The 23,429-nt window shown below is 36.5% G+C and overlaps 1 long non-coding RNA gene and 4 other non-coding genes across 5 annotated transcripts; 3 read left to right on the top strand and 2 right to left on the bottom strand.

The window, feature by feature from the left end:
* Positions 1-6,348: 6,348 nt before the first annotated feature.
* LOC141340992 (uncharacterized) lies at positions 6,349-8,956 on the top strand. The gene is made up of 3 exons (XR_012356616.1): positions 6,349-6,521; positions 6,985-7,046; positions 8,889-8,956. It is a non-coding gene; the product is annotated as an uncharacterized lncRNA (long non-coding RNA).
* A 12,186-nt stretch (positions 8,957-21,142) lies between these two features.
* Positions 21,143-21,215, bottom strand: trnaw-cca (transfer RNA tryptophan (anticodon CCA)). The gene has a single exon. It is a non-coding gene; the product is annotated as a tRNA-Trp (tRNA).
* Positions 21,216-21,780: 565 nt separating this feature from the next.
* On the top strand, positions 21,781-21,867 carry trnay-gua (transfer RNA tyrosine (anticodon GUA)). Its single transcript is given in 2 exon segments — positions 21,781-21,817; positions 21,832-21,867. It is a non-coding gene; the product is annotated as a tRNA-Tyr (tRNA).
* Positions 21,868-22,384: 517 nt separating this feature from the next.
* On the bottom strand, positions 22,385-22,456 carry trnaw-cca (transfer RNA tryptophan (anticodon CCA)). Its single transcript has one exon. It is a non-coding gene; the product is annotated as a tRNA-Trp (tRNA).
* A 551-nt stretch (positions 22,457-23,007) lies between these two features.
* trnay-gua (transfer RNA tyrosine (anticodon GUA)) lies at positions 23,008-23,094 on the top strand. The gene is given in 2 exon segments: positions 23,008-23,044; positions 23,059-23,094. It is a non-coding gene; the product is annotated as a tRNA-Tyr (tRNA).
* Positions 23,095-23,429: the final 335 nt, after the last annotated feature.

Raw genomic sequence — 23,429 nt, 5'->3', positions numbered from 1 at the left:
GACGACTCGGAAGTTTCAGCAAAGCATAAATGGATTTCCAGCATTACAAATCGCTTGCATTAGCTCTGCTATTAAATGTCTTTAAAAATGGTTATTCATGTACAGATATGATCAGCTGTTCCTCCAACATGGCTGTTTTTTCAATGGTATAAGGGAAAGGGTGAAGCTGATTTGTTGGTTCTTGACACATGACCTGCGTGCGCATGTGGCATTCTGAAAAGTTGAGATGTATTTATCCAAAGACTATAGAATATTTATCTCGATGCGGCGCGGACGCGCCTGGAAAAAACGAGCGCGTAGCACCGTGTGAGCGTTGCTTTAATTATGAGCGTGCATACTGCGCGTCTACATTTGAAATAACGACGAACTTTAGCGCGCATTTGAACGGTCTCTAATAGAATAATCTCCCGATCAAACTCTGATTCCCAAAGTTATAAAAAGTTATAAACCCAGTTAAGGTACAGAAATATATTCATCAAAAATAGTGACGCAGTGAAGTCTTTTTTCACCCAGCCGAGTCTTCTCTGTTGCTGTGTGGAGCATGCGGCGCGCATTGAGCGTTTCAAGCGATTGCCGCGCCATTCGCGCGAGTTCAAAAATCTGAACTTCGGCGGAATTCCGCGCCGCGGTAATCAATCAGGAGCTTGCTCTTGTAGTGACGGAGGCAGAAATCCGAAACAACAATGGCGGACAAAATCACCGTTGCTGTCTGTGGTTACTCTGACTTTTGTAGAAACAGGAATAAAAGGGATCTTGCTAGGAATAAAGTGAGTGAAGAGGTCGGACAATCTGGTTAGTTTTAAAAAACGCTCTTTACTCAATTTGACCTACATATACATACATATTGAGACTACAAGCAAGCTAAAGCTGGCAAATTGAGCTCATTCACCTATTTTACAACTACTTTCCCGCTGACGAGTGGCAGAAGCCCCTCCCTTGACGCAAATTCGCGTCTGTTGTGAAGAAAATGTCACGCGCGAATGACGCGAGTAAACTCAAATGTTCAAGCGTTCAACTACGCGCGAATAGCGCGTTTTTTCCGTGCAAGTCGCGTCCGGTGTGAACGCACCATCAGTCACCTCTTTTACCCCCACCCCCCGACTCCTGAATGTCACTCACTCACTCATGCGGGCATACACTGCGGTCTGCTGAGGAAACGCAGCTTTTTTGATAGAAAGTTTTTCTTGTTCCCGAATACAAATATTTATTAAGGTATTTGTTCGAAATAAGTATTCGTAAAAAACACGGTTCGGCTATTTATTAAAACAAGTTTATGACTGCGACATCAGCGTAATCTTGATCAACAGCAATAATGATCAACGATTTGGAGCGGCATCGACCTTTTAGATAATTTTGAAACGTCAAATATATCTTTCAATTTGCTGGTTATAACGGCATTTCTCTCGGATGTAGACTTTGTGAAGATTTATTTTAATGCGGATCCCACACTCTAGCGTTAACCTTAAATATGCTATTATTGATATTCAAGTGTTTGTGCGGAAAACTAATGCGCATTCATGACAGGGAGTTGCCCGCGTGATCACTTTTTTTCTGATAAATAATTTTTTTTTCTGATAATGAAACAACTTAAAATAATAATAATAAAAAAAGAAATAACTTAAAATAGGGGTGCATCTGCCTCATATACATCAAAAATATGTAAAATATCAAATACATCTAAAGAAAGTCAAGTTTAATTAGTATTGATAAATAATTACAACGTCTTATTTTGTCAATCATTGCTTCTTTTGCCTGCGCTTTGTGGCAAACGTTATGTGCAGGGGAGTTGCTAGACCTAAAGCTACTGGGGCACAGGTCCCCCATTACTCTTTATGTAGGCTACTTCTGCGTGAAAGGCTGCACGACGTGTACATTGCAATTAAATACACTGACGTGCGCGGGCATGGATATCTGTGTGCATAGTCTTATAAACGGCATTGCTTTTAGAAGCGTTAATTCATTGTTGTATAGGCTATAGTTTAATGTCATAATTTCGGGATTATCAAAGGTAAATTAAAACTCAAATTTGAGATTTTACTGGGGCACAGCAGATTTGTGTCTAGTGACAGAAGTGTCCAGTGACGCCCCTGTGCTTAAAAAGATAAACAAAAACTGAATTAAAATTTATATTTTATTCTTTGTGAATGGCCAACTCTTCTCCCTTCGGCAGAAATGCTTCTCGTTTGTGCATCTATTGTAGTCTACGACGCTTCATAACGGCGCGTATGTTTACTTCATTGCTGATGACTGATCTGCTATGACTAGTTTTAGGCTTACCATAGCCTATAGCATTTTAGAAACAAATTAATTCCAAAAACATTTTAAAAAATCACATTCTCAGTGAGAACTTCGCGGAGATAGCCAAAGCATTTGCATTTGCATTTGTTCGCGTATAGATTAGGCATGGGCCGGTATAAGATTCTGACGGTATGATAACCTTGGATAAAAATATCACGGTTTCACGGTATCACGGTATTGTAATTACTGCTCTACAATGTTATATTTAAATGTCTGGGTAAAAAAAACATACATTTTTTTTTAACTGATCATAGTATATTTTATTTCAGGAAACATATAGAACATTTTGTAACATGGAACATCAGGCAAAATAATTAAAATAAATAATTGAATCTTCTTAATTAAATTTAATTTCAGTCACTTGTGTGAGCCTAAGCCTGCAGTTCAACAATAATCAACAAAATAAAATTTTCAAAAACAAATCCTTTTCCAAAAATATGACCATCAGTGACAGTTCCAAAAATAAATCCCATGCCTAGAATGCACCACAAATCATATTGCATATTTCAATAGCATGCTTGTTCAACACGCAAAATATTGTACTCAGCAAGAATGCAGCGCAGATAGCGGCAAGTTATTTGCAACACACAAAAGTTTTAAATTATATGATGTTGATAATGAACATTATATGACATTTAAAAAAAAAAAGGTTATATCCGCCTGTGCATATAGGCTATCTATACTAGGCATGGGATGATAACCGGTTTCAAGGTTTACCGCGGTTTGAAAAAGTCACGGTTTCAAAACTGCAAACAAAAAAAGTTATACCGTTCCTACAATATGTGCATTTTCTGTGTCGTCAAAGTGAAAGCGCAGGACTCTACTAGGTTGTGTGTGTGCGTCCCTGCAGCGAAAACAATGCAGCCCCTCCCCCACCGATTAGTGCTGGCAGTCGCGTGTCTGTGATTGTGCACGTGATCCGCAGTCAGTGAGACTCAGCAGTAATATAAGTTCAGGATGGCCGATGGAGGTGAACCCCCACAACACAGAGTGGGGAATAGCAGACTATATGTACTAACTTTACATTTCTGTGATTGAACATTAGTACAACAATTAAGGGTGCTTTCACACCTGCCTTATTTAGTTCGGTTGAATCGCACTAGAGTTCGTTTCCCTGTTGGTGCGGTTCGTTTGGGCGGGTGTGAATACAGCAATCGCACTCGAGTGCGCACCAAAAGCGGACCAAAGAAGCGTACCGAGACCTGCCTGAAGAGGTGGTCTCGGTACGCTTTCAAACGAACACTGGAGCGGTTCGTTTATGGTGAGAACATGAACCGAACTTGAACAGACCCAACCGCAAAAAGTACTGCACCTTTTTGGACTAATCCAGGTGCCGTAGTCTGCTGCGCTGTTCATTATGGGATGAGGACAAGTATTTGTTGACAGTTAGCGCTTTAGCAACATAGCCCCTTGACAGCTCGCGGACAAACTTGGAGTTGTGAGGAGGTGCGGAGCCTAATAAATTTGGTCTGATGATCATATAGGTCCCAACTTTCAAAAACTCACAAGAACATCACAATCTGAATGAGAACATTGTTTAAGGTGCCGTTCACATGTCGCGCCCAAAAACGCGTGGAAAGCTTGCGCTCCAGTGGCGTCTGCCGTTGCTAAGCAACCATGACTTGCGCTCTCCATAAATACGCTAAAGTTTCAGCAAAGGATAAATGGATTTTTTTTGCAGCATCCTGAAAAGTTGAGATGTTTTTACCTCGATGCGGCGCGTTCGCGAATTGAAAAAACGTGCCTAACAGTTTAGAAAACACGTTCAATACACTGATCTACATAATTCTCTATTATAGATCAGTGGTTCAATGACACGATCTGGCCAACGAGTGATGTGGATGTTGTCACATGACTGCATTTTGGTTCGTTTCAACTGGTTCGGAACCAGAGCAATCAGTGTGGTGTGAAAAGGACCTAAAACGGCAGAAAAATGCTACAATGTATCATTTGTTGCCCTTGGTCCGGACCAAATGAACCGAACCACAGATGTGAAAGCACCCTAAGTTAAAGTGAAATCACGTCTTTGCTTTTAAGCCTTCTGTCACGTTAAAGGTCACGCAGTGTGTAGGTTTTTGCAGCATCTAGCGGCGAAATTGTGAATTGCAACTGTCCAACTCTCACCCCTCCCTTTACAGAACTACGGATGCAGATAGAGGATTAAAATCTAGCCGTTTTTGACAGCAACTAATAGTGAGATTTCTTTTAAAACGTAATTTAAGGAATTATTTATTGATCATTCAATAAAACTATATTATTAAAAATATTACTGTTACTTGTTCATCATTGTGTCAGTGTTTTTTTTCCCACAAGCTGATAATTCTAATTTAATAAAAACATAATGGTTCATTAAGGTCTTTATGCACCCCTGAAAACATAGTTATTGCACCTGTGTCTAGAGATCATCTTAAATATTACACAGTGCATCTTTAACATCTTTTCAAAATCACGGCACTAAAAAAAAAAACTCGCTGGCTCTCGCCTGTCTTTGAGTATGTGTTTATTTTTGGAACTGTCACTGATGGTCATATTTTTGGAAAAGGATTTGTTTTTGAAAATTTTATTTTGTTTATTATTGTTGAGCTGCAGGCTTAGGCTCACACAAGTGACTGAAATTAAATTTAATTAAGAAGATTCAATTATTTATTTTAATTATTTTGCCTGATGTTCCATGTTACAAAATGTTCTATATGTTTCCTGAAATAAAATATACTATGATCAGTTAAAAAAAAAAAAATGTTTTTTTTTACCCAGACATTTAAATATAACATTGTAGAGCAGTAATTACAATACTGTGAAACCGTGATATTTTTATCCAAGGTTATCATACCGTCAGAATCTTATACCGGCCCATGCCTAGTGCATTCACAAGCAAACATTCGCCGCCTGTCGTCTTATATTCGCCGTCTTGGCAGTCTTGGCACCTCCAGTGTTAACATACGCAAATGTACGTTTTTGGCCCATATTCAAGTGTTTGCACAGAATATTAATATGCATATGACAGGGAGGCGACTGCGCAATCACTTGCATTTTTTTTTAAAATAATGAAACAACTTAAAATCAGTTCAAAACTGATTTAATGTAAATTTATAATACAAAGCGTTTCTTTCTTTCTTTCTTTTTAAAAAAAAATTTAAATGTCTCCTTTTTGTATACAATAATTAGTTAAATAATGGCTTAAACAAATGTTTATTACTTACTATTAGACGTCTCTGTTCAAGTTTTTAAAGCATTTTATACGCATTTTCATAGTCGGATAAATTCCGCTTTCAGAACGGTCACGTCCGTAACGGAGAGATGTCACGTCCGTAACGCCGATTTTTCCTCTGAAACATAACAGTGAAAATTTAAACAAAATTAATATTTTAGGTTTTGTAAATAACCAACTCTTGTCAATTTGGCAGATATTGTTACTTCTGGTTTGTGCACTGTAAATCGCAGAAATTTTACAAAATATGTTGTCTCCCAGAAACTCGTGTCTTTTTTTGTCACGTCCGTAACGCATGTGTACTTCTCTCATTTAAAATATAAAACAGGGTTTTAGAGTGAACGTTTTCTGATGTCTGGACTCTTTTTTTTTTTTAAGGGGTTTCGAAAAATATAAAAAGATGGTTTAATGTATTGGTAAAGAATAAAATTTATGAGAATTTTTATTTCAGGTTTTGACCTTGAATGTCACGTCCATAACGCTGGAATTGCTCAATTTCAAAGATTGTTCATTATTAATAACCTCGTTTAGATGCTGGTTATGGTTCTACAGTACAATCCTAATAATATGAAGAGAAAAAAGAATGAAAAAAATCCATTCACTCTATTGGGTGTACACCCGCAGAGAAATTGACCAATGTCCGGCCGGACAGCTTACATTGGTTAACTGCTCTCATCCAATCCCCTGCTCCACTCGCGTCTCCACCCACCGCACCCCACCCTGACCCCGCCCCCTCCTGCGACATGAAATTTCGCGCGAAATTAGGCAGCATCAACTCAGCAATGGAGAAAAACCAACAAACAGACAGCAGCAAGCGGCCCCTGCTCGCCCCAACAGTCAAGGTTGGAAGAAAGAGAAAGTCAAATGAGGAAAGAGCAGAGATTAAAAAAAAATGTGAAGAACGCCGGACTCAAAGCCGAATCAATATAGGGTCCACCATTGCCCGTTGGAGGAAGCTTCAGAGAAACCTTGGACTTAAAACTGACGCTGACATGGCTGACTTTTTGTTGAGCAGGTAAGCATTTATTTATACTTTTATGGTGTGGTGTATTACATAAATAGCTTTTTATCAGTCTGACAACATGATCATGCTACCGGTCGGCATTGGAATGTTAGCCGTTCAGCATCGCCTATCGCGGGTCAAAGTAATTACATTTCTTGAAGTGCTTGACTATTTCAGTAGGCCTAACGTCAGCGGTTTTCTGTTCGAGCCGATAGAACATTGCATGTGTTGCTTATCTTGCGTGTGCGTGAACTCAAACGTGTGCCTCTGAGCTATTTTGTTAGGACAATGGTGACATTGCATTGTTGATGAAGCAACTACGTTCAAGTGTCGAAAGTTAACTTTACATATGATGTGTCATTAGCGAGGTCATTAGATTGAAGCGACTAAGCAATGTTGTGAAAGTAAATGACGTCAATCAGTCATAATTGTAAGTGTTCATTACTTCAAGGCTTTGTGTGTTCACTTCTTTCAGCTATGAGAGAGGACCAGTTTCATCTACTCCAATGAAGACGGGATTCAAAGACATCGCACATGGTACATCTCTGTTCCATGTTTACTCCTGCTTGACTGAGTGACGTTGTTCAGGTCGTTTCTCGGTGGGAGGGATCAGGTAGCACAGAGGGGAGGGGTGTGCGTGTGGAGGGGCAGGATGAGTTTTTTAAAAATTCAGGCTTTCTCGACATCGTAGACTACAGCTTTAACTAGCAAGTTCGTTTCCACAACAATGCATCGTACTATGGAGGTTAATCAGCGAGTTACGTCGTTGTATGGGAAACGCATCCCTGGTGGATTTTAGTGCCCCACTCCGCCCCTGACAGAGAGCAATCCACAAATATGCGCAGCGATCTACAAATGCACAGTATGCGATTCACAAAATATTTTTGAGTATGTTTTTTATTTGCAATTCTAATTTTTTTTACTTGTGAATATAATTCATGTTTGTGTAACTCTAAGATTTATTTCTGTATCTCATTCTATTTATTTGTGAATATGCTTGGTTTTTGTCAATTGCTTTACATTTATTTGTGGATCATAATGTATTTATTTGGAATCATGCAACAATTCTAACTCCATACCCCAGTCTAAAATTAGTCAGAAATTATTTATGTTCATGCTGTTTCGCTGTGGCATATATTTCTTGCAAAAATATATCTCATATAAAGCGCAACACTACTTTTAGAGTCGGCGGCGCCGGCGCGGTCCTTTGCATTGTGATGACAGAGGAAATATTATAAATGTCTGCTTTAGTTTATGTACTGTCACAATAATATAACAAAATTTATATTATCCCTCCTGCAGTAACTCCCGCAGCGTGCAAATACTCGTGCCAACTTAGCTTGCTCACATAATGTAAATGTCTTCTGGAAGAAAAAAAAAAACATATAGTTATTATGACATATGTCGTTATTACCAGATAAATTGTGTTGTTTTAATTAGAAAATTCTGTACTTTCAATGACATATTATTACAAGCCTACTTTTAACAATTTCAATATTCCCTTGTCAAAAATTCGTAAAGGAATCCTCTACACTCTACAGGATTCAAATTATAATATCTATCAGATTCTGGACAGGACAAGTCAAATATCCTGTATAATTTGGACAGGATTATAATGGGGTCCTGTTTTATTTCAAAGCATCCTTCAAGAATTTTGAAGAATCCTAACACTATTCCTATCAAAATCCTATAGGAATAATTCCAAAATATGATAGAATTTCCTATTAGAATACTGTTCAAGCTTCTTATTAGAGTCCTTTGTATGTTGCTTGTCCAAAATCCTAATGAACAATGTCTACGTCAGGGATACCAAAAAGTTATCCATTTAACTAGATAAATATGTCGTTTTAATGAGAAAAGTTTACGTTAAAATGGTAAAACAAGGTATCTTAAGACAGAATTGAGTGGAAAATATAATATTAGCAATGCGTCCACTAGGCAGCTTTGCCTTAATAATGGGTTGCATTTGATGGCAGGCGGTGGAAAAACTAAAATAAACACCGTTAAAAATAATTAATTGTCCTCTAAGGTGCCATGAATAGTGTGCATGTGCATAAAAGGAACCCCAGAGTATGACGTAAGTATGTGTGCGCCCTTTAAAGTGTCGTTTTGAAGTGCCCAGATGCGACCTTGTTCGGGAAACAGTCGTGACTAGCTTGTTCGTTTTCACAACGGTGCATATACTATGGATGTTAACCAGTGAGTTACATCGTTGTACGGGAAACGCACCCCTGTATGAGTTTTTTTATTTTGCTAAACATAGATTAAGATATTTTAAAGAACGTTTACATTTTTGGCTGCACCAACCCTTTGATGCTGACACAGTTGTATTGCATTATGCCTGTGTCTATTTTATAACTGCATTAATACTTGTTTCAGATGGAGAATCGTAATTCATGGTGGGATTGATGGATTCAGCCGCATGATCACAATGCTGCAGGCATCAACCAACAACCAAAGTACAACAGTCATGAAACTGTTCATGGAGGCTGTTGAAAGGTATGGCGTTCCATCGCGTGTCAGATGTGACTACGGTGGTGAGAACAACTTTGTATGTGCATTTATGGAGGTATACAGAGGACTTGAACGGGGCAGTGCTTTAAGAGGACGAAGCACTCACAATCAACGTGTGGAGAGACTTTGGGGTGACCTTTGGAGAGGAATATCAAATACGTACTATGAGCTGTTTTCGTTTCTTGAGGAACAAAACATCATCAGTGTAGACAATGAAATACACATCTGGGCTTTGCATTTTGTTTATATCCCGCGACTCAACAGAGACCTGCAAATGTTTGCTGCCCAGTGGAACAATCACGGACTTAGAACAGAGAGACAGAAAACACCCCGTCAAATTTTTGTTCGAGGCTGCCTGAATTTGCAGAACTCATCACTGACAGCAATTCAGGACATTTTTAGACAAGCTAGCTTACCTGCCTCAACTGCAGGTCCAAGTCAGTCAGCACAAGCTGCAACACGGACACAGTCTCTCTTTCAATGGCATGAAAGAGTTCACGTGCCAAATACAGATTTTCAACTGGAGCACAATCACTTCCAGCAACTTGTCGAACAATGTGACCCTCTTAGCGGGGAAAGAGGCTCACTTGGAATCCCTGTACTACAAAGAGTTCTTGCATTTTTGAGACAACAGTAGTTCGTTATGTACGTGGCTGCTACCTGCATAAGGACCTTAAGGCTCAGGTTTTGGAAAGGCATATGTAGTTTAGTTTGTTTGTAAAATCTGTTATATTAATATGGTTCTGTTGTGCACTGCAGTTTTTTCATCGTTCTTTGCCTTTAAATGTTTAGTTTATATAAACTTTTTTACTTTTTTCCTTAATCATATGTTAATACAATACAATTTTATCACCCTATGTAGGCTACATATATGTTTCTGAAATTCAGCAAACCTTACAGTAAGTTAGACACTTACAGTAAGTTAAACAGGCACTCATCCAATAGGAGGGATAATAATGTTTGAGAGTAAGCTTTTTCCTATTTTGTTCGTGGATAAAAACAAATATTATGCTTTTAACATTTTTTTTAATGTGTGGGCACCCTTAATACTTTAGTCTAATTATATATTAACTATATATTGTTGATTATATAACATTAAATGAATATTTTGCTGAATCAAGCCGCATCGCGTTGTTCTTCTGGGTTAAATTCCAGGAATTACTGTCGGAATAGGCTCCACTGCGCCTAGGCCTAGTAAGCTCAGAAGGAAAAGAATGTGCAGTATCTCTCGTTGAATATATACGAATTTAATAAACAAAAATATATTTTCCATTATTTTAAGTAGACATTTCAATCTGTCTATAAACAATGTCTAATGGGTATGTACATACCCTGTCAATATATTAGGATATAACAGTGTGGCAGAAAACGCAACCTGTTTTTTTTTTTTTTTTCGTCAGTTTTGTACCCTGAAATACTGTTATTTCGATGATGAAAAATTGATCAAGATGGTCATTAAATCAACATTTCTTCAACTCAACCTAAATCACTTATTTAACATTGAATTAACATAAAAACATTATTAAATCAATCATGCTTTTTACTTGTTCAATCAGAGAACATGCAGGACTGTAATTAATATGGTTTTGAATCAATAAGTGCCTCAAAGTAAACAACATCCTTCAGTTTACATGCAAATATGTTTATTTTTGGCCCCACACTATTTGAACAAGAAAATACAAAAACAACAACAAAAAAACTTTGTGGTGACTTATAGGCCCTGATTCGCAGACAGGGCTTAGCTTAAATCAGGGCTAGACCTTAGTTGCATTAGGATATTTAAACAGCATTTATAAAATCCAAGGGAAAAATACATTACTGATGTGCATCTGAGACAAAGCAACGGGACTAGTTTGGGACTAGCCTTGTGAAATGGGGGACAGAGCTTAAAATACAATATACATACAGGATATGATAAAATGAATGACAAAGTGGCCTAATACATGAAACAGTTAATTCTAAATTTATAAAGCAAATGGCAGGAAAATAGCCTGTAAAACTGACAACATTTAACAAATGCAACCTGCATCTGCAAAATGGAAGTAAATTAAAACTTACCATCAAAGGCAGAAACAATAAAGATGTCCATACTCCTTATTAAACAGATAGTCCATAGTTGAGAACTCAGGGCTTTCCACCATAAGGCCATGCCCCAAGCTATACAGGGCCAGACTGGAGCCATGTTGCACTGTCACAGCAAAGAGGAAATCTGAGGCCTCCTTTTTTCAGCTTTGACTTGTTGTCAAGCATCTAAAGTATGGGTCAATGACGTGGCATGTCAATTCTGGTGTCCAAAGCATATTCATAATATTAAAAATCTATACATTTTTAAATGCATTTCATTAAATGACTCAACTTTCCCCTCTTCAATTACTCTTGTGAGAATTCATTATAAATAATTAATCTTTAAGGAACTATTGAGCTCAAAAGTCCCAAAATGTCATTCCAGGTAACTGTCCCGGCTTAAAATCTGAGTACAAAAATACAAAAAAATGTTAAAAATAAAAATAAAAATCTTTAAAATCTACTTGGGCATAATTGTATTGATGTTTTAAACGATACCTGCAAATATGGTTACAATACTAAGTTTAATTAAATTTTAATGACAGAAAGACTTTTGTCCCCAAATTGTGATTTCTGTAATGTCATTCCTGGATAACAGACACCAATGACCATTTTAGACCATAATGCATTGTGGTATGTCATGTGACATAATATTGTATCAAAAAGAAGTCCCCGAAGGAGCACCAGAACAAGTGCAAAGGTGACTAAGCGTCTCTTAAAATGTTGATATTTTGACCTTTTCGGTCACTGATGCACTTTGTAGCAATATCATGTGTCCTTTTGGATAACACTGACAAATTATTTATAATGTTTTTATATGAAAAAACTATCTATTTGATCTAAAAGATTACCTTAAAGCGATGATGGCTAAGTTGTAGTTTTCCATAGGTGGTTAAATTAGTGCCTGATTATAAAGAAAAATATTTGTTTTGTCATTCTTGGATAACAAAAAAACTCTGTTAGCCAGGACATGTCATCCGTTATCCAGAATGACATAGGCATAACAATCTAGTTTTTAATTAACATTTGTAAACTTTTAGGTATAGTTATTATAGTTATATTATTAACATTAACATTATTTACATAATTGTGTGTTTTTTGCCGTATTTTTGCTGTCATTCATCTTGATTTCATATGATTCACATTTAATTATCATTGAATTGAACTTTTGCAATGTTAATTGTCAAATCATGAATAATGTAATCATTATTGTTAATACATTTCCACATTTGGTAATACTTTATAATAACTACACGTTATTAATCATTATTTAAGCATCATTAAACAGTTAATTCATTAATAAATTTACAATTTAAAATGCAGCTATAAATTCTTAATGCTTGATTTATAAGCCTACCTACAAATATGAAATTAAAGTATGCAAATACAATTAATAAACACATTATAGATATGCTTTTAAATCAAGAATAAAGCATTTATAGCTGTATTTATAAACTGCTTATTAATGTCTTTTAATGCTTTATAAATGATGAATTAACTGTTTACTAATGTTTAACTAATGATTAATAGCGTGCCGTTATTATAAAGTGTTACCCATTTTAAAACTTTTGTATAGCTTCTGGTGTTTTAAGGTCAATTCTTTTCTTCCAGATGCCTCTGTCTAATAAAGAGAGGCAGAGACGGTTCAGAGCCAGAATAAACACAGATGCAGAAGCTAGGGCTGAGTATCTTGGAAAAAAGAGAGCAAGGTATTATGGTGATGATTCAGTGGAATAATAATGTGTCAGTAACAAGCAAACTTGAAATATTAATCGAAATAGGTTCACACTCATTTGCAATAAGCCTAAATGTTTTAGCGGTGTAATGTGTTATTACACATTATACACTATACCCCTGGCCATTGTTTATGAAGCATTATAATTTTACAGATTTACTGTAATATTTAGAAAATATGATTGTAATGAAATTGGTGTGATTACAACCTGCATCTAATACTCATTATTATTATGTGTAGCTACTACAAATCAAGACCAGTTCCCAAAAAGCCTGTTGTTCATATGGAAATTTTCAAAAGTTCCAATTTTCTCTTTATTTTATTGTGAATTCATCTGATTAAATATGTTTGTTACACAAATCGTTACGTGAATGCTTACAATGTCACTTATTCAGTAAGTATAATTTCTAATGTAGGTAATGTTATTACCAAATCAAATGTAGGTACAAAATGTATGAAATATGTTAAGTATTAAATGTTTTATTACAAAATATATGAAATGCTGTTGCATGTATGTGTTGGCTGAATTAATCAGTTTACATAACAAAATGTTGATTAAAACTTTTTTTAAATCATTAAAAACTGTGAGTTTTGCAACTGTCAAGTGTATCTTACTTTGTTTCAAGTTTGAGTGTTGTAAAGAAAAATTATACTGATTGATGATGGTTTTTATGGTAATCCTGAAAAATATTGCAGAATGTCATTCCGTCTAACAGTATGTCATTCCGGCTAACAATGACACAGGCAATTCATTTAACCCATATTTGTGTGTTAGATTACACAATTCAGTTTTTTTGTTGAGTTAATGATAAAACAAGTCTTATTTACTTTATTGGAAAACATTTTTAAACATTTTCCAGTTTTTTTTATTTTTATTTGGTTCTAAATTTTGAATTAGCAGCAGCCAAAAATGAGCCTGTGTCTATATGAAATCCCAAATTGATTATATTAATTGTGATTTAAAATGTAGTTTTCTGATCACTTATTGTTTGTTGAGCTCCAGATATGGAGATCAGTACATTTGTATATGCCAACAATGGTAGAAATGTAATTAATTTAAAAATTCATTACGTTACCCAGGAATGACATTTTCATGAGGAAAAAGATCTGATTCTTCAAAAAAATGGTTAATTACATTCTTGAAATGTGTAAATATCATTGCATTACATACACAACACTGTAATAAGTATAGAAAGTCCTGACATTTAAATTTTTGGCCAGTTTTTTTATTTTTTCACATTTTAAATCCTTATCCGTCATTCACCCAATTTATTTGATTTGGTTCATTCACACAGTTGTTTTCCGGAATCTGTGCATGCTTTACACACAACCAGTAACATTTGGATGTGAGATATACAGGTCCTTTTCAAAAAATTAGCATATTGTGATAAAGTTCATTATTTTCTGTAATGTACTGATAAACATTAGACTTTCATATATTTTAGATTCATTACACACTAACTGAAGTAGTTCAAGCCTTTTATTGTTTTAATATTGATGATTTTGGCATACAGCTCATGAAAACCCAAAATTCCTATCTCAAAAAATTAGCATATCATGAAAAGGTTCTCTAAACGAGCTATTAACCTAATCATCTGAATCAACTAATTAACTCTAAACACCTGCAAAAGATTCCTGAGGCTTTTAAAAACTCCCAGCCTGGTTCATTACTCAAAACCGCAATCATGGGTAAGACTGCTGACCTGACTGCTGTCCAGAAGGCCATCATTGACACCCTCAAGCAAGAGGGTAAGACACAGAAAGAAATTTCTGAACGAATAGGCTGTTCCCAGAGTGCTGCATCAAGGCACCTCAGTGGGAAGTCTGTGGGAAGGAAAAAGTGTGGCATAAAACGCTGCACAACGAGAAGAGGTGACCGGACCCTGAGGAAGATTGTGGAGAAGGACCGATTCCAGACCTTGGGGGACCTGCGGAAGCAGTGGACTGAGTCTGGAGTAGAAACATCCAGAGCCACCGTGTACAGGCGTGTGCAGGAAATGGGCTACAGGTGCCGCATTCCCCAGGTCAAGCCACTTTTGAACCAGAAACAGCGGCAGAAGCTACAGAGAAGCAGCACTGGATTGTTGCTCAGATTTTGCATGTCATTCGGAAATCAAGGTGCCAGAGTCTGGAGGAAGACTGGGGAGAGGGAAATGCCAAAATGCTTGAAGTCCAGTGTCAAGTACCCACAGTCAGTGATGGTCTGGGGTGCCATGTCAGCTGTTTTTTATCAAGGGCAGGGTCAATGCAGCTAGCTATCAGGAGATTGTGGAGCACTTCATGCTTCCATCTGCTGAAAAGTTTTATGGAGATGATTTCATTTTTCAGCACGACCTGGCACCTGCTCACAGTGCCAAAACCACTGGTAAATGGTTTACTGACCATGGTATTACTGTGCTCAATTGGCCTGCCAACTCTCCTGACCTGAACCCCATAGAGACTCTGTGGGATATTGTGAAGAGAAAGTTGAGAGATGCAAGACCCAACACTCTGGATGAGCTTAAGGCCGCTATCGAAGCATCCTGGGCCTCCATAACACCTCAGCAGTGCCACAGGCTGATAGCCTCCATGCCACGCCGCATTGAAGCAGTCATTTCTGTAAAAGGATTCCCGACCAAGTATTGAGTGCATAACTGAACATAATTATTTGAAGGTTGACTTTTTTTGTATTAAAAACACTTTTCTTTTACTGGTCGGATGAAATATGCTAAATGTTTTTAGATTTTTTTAGATTTTTTGAAATTTGGGGTTTTCATGAGCTGTATGCCAAAATCATCAATATTAAAACAATAAAAGGCTTGAACTACTTCAGTTGTTGTGTAATGAATCTAAAATATATGAAAGTCTAATGTTTATCAGTACATTACAGAAAATAATGAACTTTATCACAATATGCTTATTATTTGAAAAGGACCTGTATATGTATGAAGTGTTTATTATAAAACGTCAATATGTGAACTCTGGCACGTTTTTATTACATTGATATAGGTACAGTTGAAGCCAAAGTTTACATACACCTTCCAGAATATGTGTTAGTAATTTTAGGTAAATAAAAGGGATCATGAAAACTTTGTTATTTTTTAATTAATACTGTCCTTAAAAAGCTATTTCACACTACAGATGTTTATATATACTTCACAAGACAAATAGGAACTGAATTTATACAAATGACTCTGTTCAAAAGTTTACACACCCTTGAATGTTAAAACTGTGTGTCGCTTCCTGGATGAGCCACGACTGTTTTCATGTTTTGTGATGGTTTTTCATGAGTCCCTTGTTTGTCCTGAACAGTTCAACTGCCTGCTGTTCTTCAGAAAAATCCTTTAGGTTCCACAAATTCATTGGGTTTTCAGCATTTTTGTGTATTTGAACCCTTTCCAAAAATGACTGTATCATTTTGAGATTTATCTTTTCACACTGAGGACAGTTGAGGGACTCATATGCAACTATTACAGAAGATTCAAACACTCAGTGATGCTCCAGAAGAAGAAATAATGCATTAAGAGTTAGAGGGTGAAAACTTTTGAACGGAATGGATATGTGTAAATTGTTCTTATTTTGATGATATATAGCCGATGCGATATCTTAGCTGTAGAATCAACTTTAAACACTTATTGTCTTAATAATAATGCATCACTGTATAAAGGTCTGTTTTTATTAGTTTGATACTGTCACGATCCAGGCGGGGTTGTGGAGAGGGACAATGATGAGGAGAACCGGAGTAGAAAAACGAATAAAGATTTATTGAATAAAACACAGTAACTAATACAAACAAAACAAAACCGGGAGTATAAGGTGAGCACATGTACACAAGTAAACAGAGGTAACAGTTAGCATTGACGGACAAATGGGGAGTGCACACACAGACTCTTAAATACACTGAAACGGGGGCGTGGTCACAAACAAGCTAACAAGATAACGAGGGGGAAATACAAATATGGGCAAGATTAGACTAAATGAGACTGAACTAAAGGGGGAGACAAGGACTAAACCATAGAACTAGAAACATGGGGGAAAAACACTTGGGAAACAGAACAGAACAGGACAAGACACAGACATAATCCTGACAGATACATAGTGTTTTATAAAATAAAAGAAGAGATAGAATGATAGAACTTTTAAACAAATTAAGCAAAAATTAACAAACCAAAGAAATTTTTTTTGTATGTCTTTTACCCATGATGTGTGTGTGTACCTTCATATATTTACAATTTTTAAATGTTATTATTATTATTATTATTGTCTATTCAGGGGAATAGTGAAGTGCCGTTGGCTGAAAGTCAGGACCATGCAGGAGCACCAGAGGGGAGTGATTGAATCGTCCAACTCGGATTAAATTTTTTTTTTCTGCTGTAGTTTTCAAGGAAGCTTTTTTATTTTGTAATTTTTTTTAAGATTGTGTCTTGTAAAAAAAATTAAAACTGTTGTGTTCCTTGAGCAGACCAATGTATATATGTTATTAATTTAAAGATGTTAATAAAAATAAATAATGTTCTAAATTTCTTCTCTTTAAAAACTGTCTTTTTTGACTGTGTGTGTATGGTGTCTTTATAATATTGTTAGTGCATGGTATTCCAAAAATATAACTAAACATTTTGTTAACTTAATAATGTTAAAATATAATGTCCTAACACTATTATTAATAAACATTTAGAAGATCATCACAAGATCTTTTCAAGGTTTTTTATTTACAGAAAATGTTATCGTAACAATCTGAAGAACATTGTAAGAACTAAAAGTAAACATCCTGTAAAAAAAAATAGTAGAATATATATAAATGAAAAAAGTAACTTTTTTTTCACTGATTTTTACAAAAATGCATTTAGAAAATGTTGTAATGTCTTTAAAGAGAACATTATAAGAATAAAAATAGACCTACCCATTAAAAACATTAAAAGAGCGTTAGGGAATAGGGAATGATCTAATAATGTTATCTCTGAACATTTTAAGAATGTGTTTTGACAATGTTTTCATATCATTCAATAGAATGTTGTGGGAACAAAAATAAAACTACCCGCTAAAAACATTGTAAGAATGTTAGGGAATGATGTTCTAACAATGTTACCACTGAACATTTTAAGAATGTTTTTAGAGAATGTTATCCTATCAATTGAGAGAATGTTGTGGGAACAAAAATAAAACTACCCGCTAAAAACATTGTAAGAATGTTAGGGAATGATGTTCTAACAATGTTACCACTGAACATTTTAAGAATGTTTTTAGAGAATGTTATCCTATCATTTGAGAGAATGTTGTGGGAACAAAAATAAAACTACCCGCTAAAAACATTTCTAGAACATTGCTTGGTAATGTTCTTAAAACATTTTTAGAACCAAAAAATTCTAGCTGGGTTATTATTAGTATCAAGAATTAGTGATTTTTGGTTAAATTACTGCACGTGGTGAAATTTATCCATAATCGACTACCAGCCAAATTAAAGATCTGGCTACATTTATGCCTATGAATAGTCTTTTAACATTGTCTAATTGCATTTAATATTTTCAGACTTTCATATATTATATTATGTTGATGCTTGCTTGACTCTTTTACTTTCCTTGATTTGGCTTATTATTAAGTATTTTAAGCACAAACTATGTGTTTTCTGCAAATCTAAGTCTTTTAAATGTAATTGGTTTGCTTTCTTTATCATTTATTCATAGCTGTGTGTACCTTCACCACATGAAATAGTTAATAGAAAAAGTTAATGTTGTGACGTTGAAACTTCGGGATAACCCCTAAGGTTATTTTTCACTGAAACTTATATTTAAATATATTTTATAATATGTGCTAAACATATTAAAAACTACAAATGTGAGAGTTTGAGATTCTACCTAAAAATCAAAATTGCAATGTTTCGGTGCAGAAACCTTTTTTCACAAAATTTATTAAGTGTCTTAAAAATTTATTTTGATGAGTAAATCTTTTATTGTTACTTAGCATGACACAAGTACACATTTTAAATATTGGGCTTTCTACCAAACTATGCTGTCAGACATATCAAGTGTAATAAAGTGAAACATGTTGAAATATGAAATATATAGGCAGCTTTTCTTCTAAATGTAGTGCAAAATGAAGATGCAGAAATCTTGAAGTGTTGAGAGCTCCAATTGGTATAAAGCATATCACCGGCTGCGTCCGAAATCGCCTACTCAATGAGTAGGTACTTAATTTCAATAAGTACTTACTTAACGAGTGCTAAAAGAGTACCTACTCAACAGCCATATCTCCTTGAGTATGAATGCGTTCCGCCATGTTGACGTTATCATGTGACCTATGACGTTATAACAAGCGCAACATGAAATGTTATGAGCGGCGGATTTAATTCATCTATCGGTAAACATTTTGATGTTGATGAAATTTGCTTATTTTGGATTGATTTAAGTTTTTATATTTTTAACAATACTAAAATGACTAAAACCCCCAAATTTGTTGTCTTGAATATGTTAATGGGCAAAATTGTGCAAAAGTAGCTTAGATCTGATTTGTTTTCCTTTTTCTTGCTGAATTTCTAATAATAAATAATAAATAAATAACAAAAACAACAAATGCAATTTTTAATTCATTGCAATTTTATGAATATTCAAATATATTTAATATTTTTTTCTGTATATAATCTTGTACTTTGTATGCAAACCTATTATAGTTATGTTTTCTGTCATGATTGTTCTTTGTTAAAGATACTTAAGTCTTTCCCTGAGTTCGTATGGAATTATAAATTCTGTATTACTAAAAATGTAAGTATTACTACTTAGAAATTAAAATAACTTTAGACTGCATTGCTAGCCCACTCCAACACTTACCAACAATAATAAAGATAAATGCTGAATAATAATTAATGATATTTCTAGTTAAACAAGCATAATGTTTTTTTTTCTATGAAGTAATGAATAAATGCATACGCTTATGAAAATCTTATATTTTATTTACTGACAACATCAGGAAACATGAATAAATTAGTAAAATAATAAAAGTAACCATGAACATAAATAAATACACATGGAACAAAGCTTTATTTAAACATATTGGTCTTTTAGTCTTTTTCTACTGAGGATGAAGAGACCACTGCAACATCTGGTCCAGATGAGGCAAAGGGCAGGTGGAGTGATGGAGGGTCTCATCGATGGCACTAGACCATTTCCAGGATGCTTCTGTGGATTTCTCCTTTCTTACTGCACACACCAGTCTGCAGACATTTCAGATCATACAAAGATGCACAAATATATTACAAAAGCTGTCATTTTAACAGCACAATGTCATTAGATCTCTGTATTGGAAGTTACAAAATGATCAATCTTTATATTAAGTTTCGGATTTTACTTTTCCCCAAAAATGCTGCAGTCACCTTTCCTTTCAGGTCCTGCTCCACCACAAAAGATCTGCAACAAAGGCACATAAATCAAGAATCAGAAAAGTTCTGTTATAGCTCTGTTTGAAATGAGTTTGAAGTTCAGTTAGGCCTACTATATGTACATGTGTTTATTTACATTACTTACATTAATGTAAAGCAGTGACAGTGAATTCTCACATAGCGTCCATCACTCACTCAGATGTTTCATGTTGTGATGTGCTCTAGAACATTTTCCTGTCATTTGTTAAGTAGACATTAATGTCTTTAAAATGTATGTTTTATGTAAATCCGCTTTTGAAGACGTACGTGTATTTCCTGGAGTTTAATGTTCGCTATACGTCATAAAACATGTTTTAACAGCAAAATCACAAATATACTATAGCATAGGCTACTGTATAACATCTTGGCACCTTATGCAAATCAACAGTTTACGATAAAGTAGCTCAACAAATATGATTTTTAAGACAGGGAACCGTGTTTTGGTTTGTAATACTCACATTTGTAAACACCTTCATTGCGGTTCTCAATCACATTCGATGATGACGTTTTGGCCTCCTGGGATTGAAAAGTATCCATCGATGAAAGACTTCAGAATCTGAGCTGAAGCAGTAGGACATCCGGGGATTTCTCGCCTACTCTTTTATGAATACTGAGGTTTCGAACGTACTTCTTTCTTCACATACTCTTTTTTCCCACTATATAGTAGGTAAGTAGGCATATTCGGACGCACTTTAAGTAGACGTACACCCGAATCTCACGAGAATTAGTGCATTCGCCTACTAATTCTCGCCTACTCTTTTATAAATACTAAGGATTCGGACATACTTATTCGCTTGCCTACTGCTTTCCCCTACTATATAGTAGAGAAGTAGGCGATTTCGGACGCAGCCATACAGAGCGGTGGGATTGGAAACCACTGCACCACACAAAGACAGGACTTCTTTTCACAGTAGAAGTCAACAAGAAATCACGTGACCCCCGACGTGATTTGAACACGCAACCTTCTGATCTGGAGTCAGACGCGCTACCGTTGCGCCACGAGGTCCTGAACCCGGAGGTGATGTATTTTGCTTAACCGCCTTGACACAGAATTCAAATCAGTAAATATACGGTGCTCAAGGAACACTCTTGATGTTGGACTTCATACTCAGGAGATCAAAAACAGATCGTCTGACCTCAAGGTGATTTGGAGCCAGACACTCTACCGTTGCACTACAAGATAGCGGAAAAATTATTTAGTGCTTCATGCTTAAGCACTTTGATAAACTATGCAAATCCGCTAGTCTTTACACTCACATAGTCAAGAACAGTTCGCTTGACCTCAACATAATTGGAACACGCAACCTCCCGATCCGGGGTCAGGCGCACTCTGTCGCAGCCACGAGGTCGAGAAAACAAGTCGGCGTTCCTTGCTTAATTGCTTTGATTCAATTTGCAAATCAGTCACGGTAAAGGGCTGTAGACTTTATACTATGGATGTCAAGAAGAGATCAGCTGATGTGATTGGAACATGCAACCGTCTGATCTGGATTCAGCCAAGCTACCGTTGTACCCCAAGACACCACAAACCTATCTGGTGTTTCCTGCTTAAGCCACCTTTTGTCATCCTGCCTTCGATAGCTCAGCTGGTAGAGCGGAGGACTGTAGATGATACATTGGCTATCCTTAGGTCGCTGGTTCGATTCCGGCTCGAAGGAGCTGGCTTTTGAATTCGGCACGTAGATGTTTCCACGATTTCTTCAGAGATTGCAGGGCAAGATATGCAAAAGTAACACGTCAAGAGGCAGATCTGTCACAGTACACAATGACAGGAATGGTTATTACATGAGATCTCAGGCTTAATATAAATAACAGGTCAAGATACAAATCTATCACAGTACACTGGTGATTTTCAATCCTGATCCTGGGGACCCCCTGCTCTGGGCTGTGTTTCCCAAAAGCGTTGCAATCCTTAATACAACGTAGACGCATTGAAACCAATAGAGTTGCAATCAACTTAGGCTTACGATGACTCTGGAAGACGCGGCCCTGCATTTTTGTCTGTCTCCTTTTTCTGACACACCCAGATGAGCTCATGGAGCTCTCTCCTAACTAGCTAATGATCTTAATCAGGTGTGTTCAATAAGGGAGACATACAGAGCGGTGGGATTGGAAACCACTGCAGCACACAACGACAGGACTTCTTTTCACATTAGAAGTCAACAAGAAGTCACGTGACCCCGACGTGATTTGAACACGCAACCTTCTGATCTGGAGTCAGACGCGCTACCATTGCGCCACGAGGTCCTGAACCCAGAGGTGATGTATTTTGCTTAACCCCCTTGACACAGAATGCAAATCAGTAAATATACGGTGCTCAAGGAACACTCTTGATGTTGGACTTTATACTCAGGAGATCAAAAACAGATCGTCTGACCTCAAGGTGATTTGGAGCCAGACACTCTACCGTTGCACTACAAGATAGCGGAAAAATTATTTAGTGTTTCATGCTAAAGCACTTTGATAAACTATGCAAATCCGCTAGTCTTTACACTCACAAAGTCAAGAACAGTTCGCTTGACCTCAACATAATTGGAACACGCAACCTCCCGATCCCGGGTCAAGCGCACTCTGTCGAGAAAACAAGTCGGCGTTCCTTGCTTAATTGCTTTGATTCAATTTGCAAATCAGTCACGGTAAAGGGCTGTAGACTTTATACTATGGATGTCAAGAAGAGATCAACTGATGTGATTGGAACATGCAACCGTCTGATCTGGATTCAGCCAAGCTACCGTTGTACCCCAAGACACCACAAACCTATCTGGTGTTTCCTGCTTAAGCCACCTTTTGTCATCCTGCCTTCGATAGCTCAGCTGGTAGAGCGGAGGACTGTAGATGATACATTGGCTATCCTTAGGTCGCTGGTTCGATTCCGGCTCGAAGGAGCTGGCTTTTGAATTCGGCACGTAGATGTATCCACGATTTCTTCAGAGATTGCAGGGCAAGATATGCAAAAGTAACACGTCAAGAGGCAGATCTGTCACAGTACACAATGACAGGAATGGTTATTACATGAGATCTCAGGCTTAATATAAATAACAGGTCAAGATACAAATCTATCACAGTACACTGGTGATTTTCAATCCTGATCCTGGGGACCCCCTGCTCTGGGCTGTGTTTCCCAAAAGCGTTGCAATCCTTAATACAACGTAGACGCATTGAAACCAATAGAGTTGCAATCAACTTAGGCTTACGATGACTCTGGAAGACGCGGCCCTGC

This window comes from Garra rufa, chromosome 1 (genome assembly GCF_049309525.1).
Source record: "Garra rufa chromosome 1, GarRuf1.0, whole genome shotgun sequence".
Taxonomy (NCBI): domain Eukaryota; kingdom Metazoa; phylum Chordata; class Actinopteri; order Cypriniformes; family Cyprinidae; genus Garra; species Garra rufa.
Note: the sequence above shows the minus strand (reverse complement) of the source record. Positions and strands in the feature narration are given on the sequence as shown.